Source organism: Petromyzon marinus, chromosome 38, assembly GCF_048934315.1.
Source record: "Petromyzon marinus isolate PM22_M1 ecotype Great Lakes invasive population chromosome 38, UKy_Petmar_22M1.pri1.0, whole genome shotgun sequence".
Classification (NCBI taxonomy): Eukaryota; Metazoa; Chordata; class Hyperoartia; order Petromyzontiformes; family Petromyzontidae; genus Petromyzon; species Petromyzon marinus.
In genome coordinates, this window is record NC_133704.1 from 4,051,312 (window position 1) to 4,055,231 (window position 3,920).

The window sequence follows — 3,920 nt, forward strand, 5'->3', positions numbered from 1 at the left end:
ATAATGTTAAGTACTGTACTATTGTGGAACGTTATCGAAAAGAATGTTGAATTTCCACTCAGGTCTAACCCTAACAGATGAATGCTACCTCACGCTCACTTGAGCAGGAAACCACTTTTACTGAAAAAATAATTATATAAATGGCTAAACATTTATTCCAAAGGGAAGTGGCCAAGATGACCAACACTTTAGTTTTGAAAGTGTTGCGCTATCAAGGGCCATGGCCAAAAAAATGCCGATTGTAACCTTTTAAGGTAATGTTATTGACAAATTTAGTTTGTTGTTGTTTCTGGATAGATTGCTGTTTTTATTTTGCCAGCTCAGGCCCACTGAGCTAGATAGCGATTTTTCATACGCAACCAGGCCACAAAATGATAGCTCAACGAAGTGACTTAAGTGGAAATGTATAGCAGCGAAATAATCTAATGCATGTTTCCAAATGCGGAGGGGAAAACCCGGAGGATACGGAGAAAAATCAACACGACCATAGGGAGATAATACAAACTCCAAATACATAGGTGTCAAAAGTTGGGATCGAACTCACGACATCCTGCATACCAGGCAAGGGAATTAACATCTCGCCTCAGCCCCATAACCAATGACTGCATAAAACCCTCCACAATTTAAGTGTTTCACTTGTATTCAAGCTCTGTGAACTAAAACACATTGTTTTATTATCATTCGACAAACAGCTCTTACAGGACATGTGAGAAAGTGCAGCATCTTGTGTAATGAAGAAGCAATTGTTGGGACCACAGAAATAGTTATGTCAACTTCCAAATGCCATTAAATATGCTTCACTGTCGACGAAAACATTTTGCAAGTGAAAGTGTGTCTCTTCACACGAAGGACGATGAAGCTGCTACCAAAATTGCAATGTAAGTACGAAGGGGAGAAAAAACACACAAAACCCAGTGCTTGGGAGAAAAGTCATTGCCATAAACGGGGTAAAGCTTGTGAAATTCGATAACTGTAACGATTGTGTTCAGAATTTAATACGAGTACGGACTCAGGTTTCAGGGTTTGTTTAACCAGATAACTGTATTATACATGTGAACCTTATGGCGGTACCCTGTGATGCAGTCATTTTTAGTCTGTTGATGGTCGACGAGCTGTACACGATGCACTACGGTGCGTACGAGCGTTCAGGGTTTCAGCACAATCGTCCTCGCTGCGTATAGACATCGCGGAGTAGCACTTATTTCGGATTGATTGGTACCCCCAGTCGCGGAGTTAAGTACACACCTGGGAAAAAATAGTGTCCCAGAAATAAAATATTTAATTGCCTCGCCATAAGGATCATGTATAAAATACGGTGACAGGCTTGTCAATGTTTATTTATTTAAAGTATAAGAGGTCATAAAACCGTTACATAATTGCATACTTGAGATTTTGAACTTGTTTAGGAAAACAACAGACTTATGTTGGGAGTAAACCACTAAAAGCTGTAACATATCAGCATCCATAAATGTTATTCAGTGTCATTTTGGTCACTTACAACATTCACATCAGACACATTCCCTGATGGCTCAATCAGGAGCTGCCAGCATCTGATGCAAGAGCACAGGGTGATACATGTCAAAGTGTTAGTTAGCCTTGTACACAGTAGGGGAAAGTGCTGGTAGAAAGCAGCTATTTGAGGTCCAAACAAAACCCAAAAGGTTCGATGGTAAAATAAAAAAAAATCGATCTATACATATATACTTTATAAGGCTCGTTCATTTTTCATGCTCTGAATCTTCCAAACACGATGCAGAACATTTTAACGGAAGGGGTGGGGGCAGGCACACGCACGTGCCGAGGTTGTGGTTAGAATGCAGTTATGGCTGTGATTATGATGTGCTTATGGTTGCAGTTGTGGTTAGAATGTCCTTATGGTTGTGATTTCGTACTAATTTTTGTGGTCATGGTTGTGGTTATAGTGTGGCAATACTCTGTTTTTTTCGGTAAAGTCACGTAGGTAAAATAAAATGAAAGAAAACAACTAAATTAAATCACGACGTTTCGGAGGCAACACAAGCTTCCGTCTTCAGGTGAAACAGTCACAGCAGAATCGCTGTACCAAGTGGGGAGCTCTTGAGACGACCGGGATTATATACAGGTTAAGAGGGGGGGAGGAGCCAGAAAGGGACGTGGGTGGGGGGGAGGGCTGAGTTAAGCAGCCTTTTGTTATGCTGCAGGGGGTTCGGGGGAAGAGATGCACGAGTACATACAACTCACTGAAAGCAATGGCAATGGCTGTACAATTATAAGGCAGCTAAAGTTTGACATACAACCTATTGAGAGTAATGGAAATGGCTGTACAATTATAAGGCAGCTAATTTGACATACAACTCATTGAGAGTAATGGAAATGGCTGTACAATTATAAGGCAGCTAATTTGACATACAACTCATTGAGAGTAATGGAAATGGCTGTACAATTATAAGGCAGCTAACGTTTGACTTGGTTTATAACATCTTTCCAATGGTTGCTCAATTTGAAACCATCCTCTCGGTTGAAGTTGTCTATGTTTGTATATCGGGATGGCTTCATGGACAAATCTTTGGTAAACAGGTCCCTGCAGGGTGGGCTGGTAGGAACATTGGAATTTTGCGCAATTTTATTTTTACACCCCAACAGCACGAGATTTCACTTCGTTAAAGTATTGAAAGGGGACAGACGGACGGACACATTAATCTATTGCAGGCTGGTACACTCAGTGTACAACTTCGTTCCTACCAGTATAACTGGGAGGTTTGCAGAGAACTTTGATACCAGAGAAAACAATGTCATGAGAACCCACTGTGTTGAAACAATGATGAGCCACGGCCGAATAATTCGTTCTGCCGTGTTTCAAGTCTGATTTGTGCTCGCGGATTCGGTTAGAAATGTCGTTTCATCTCCCTGATATAGCAGTCACCACAGGTACAACTCAATTTGTAAACACCGGGGTACTGTAAGTCAGGAATGACATCCTTTACGGATGGGATCAGATCACGGATTTTGTGTACTGTATTGAACCGGACCTGGATCTTGTGTTTGTTTAGAATTTTGGAAATCTTTTTGGTAACGCCTATGTATGGTAACGGGATGATTTTCATCGGAGTATCAGGTGGTTGTTTCTGTATGGTGGGAGAAACAGCTTGGCGAATAGTACGGTCAGAGTATCATCACGTTACCATACATAGCAGGCGTTACCAAAAAGATTTCCAAAATTCTAAACAAACACAAGATGCTGGTCCGGTTCAATACAGTACACAAAATCTGTGATCTGATCCCATCCGTAAAGGATGTCATTCCTGACTTACAGTACCCCGGTGTTTACAAATTGAGTTGTACCTGTGGTGACTGCTATATCAGGGAGACGAAACGACATATTTCTGACCGAATCCGCGAGCACAAATCAGATTTGAAACACGGCAGAACGAATTCTTCGGCCGTGGCTCATCATTGTTTCAACACAGCGGGTTCTCATGACATTGTTTTCTCTGATACCAAAGTTCTCTGCAAACCTCCCGGTTATTACCAAAGATGTGTCCATGAAGCCATCCAGATATACAAACATAGACACAACTTCAACCGAGAGGATGGTTTCAAATTAAGCAACCATTGGAAAGATGTTATAAACCAAGTCAAACGTTAGCTGCCTTATAATTGTACAGCCATTTACATTACTCTCAATGGGTTGTATGTCAAACTTTAGCTGCCTTATAATTGTACAGCCATTGCCATTGCTTTCAGTGAGTTGTATGTACTCGTGTATCTCTTCCCCCGAACCCCCTGCAGCATAACAAAAGGCTGCTTAACTCAGCCCTCCCACCCACCCACGTCCCTTTCTGGCTCCTTCCCCCACCCACGTCCCTTTCTGGCTCCTCCCCCCCCCCCTCTTAACCTGTATATAATCCCGGTCGTCTCAAGGGCTCCCCACTTGGTACAGC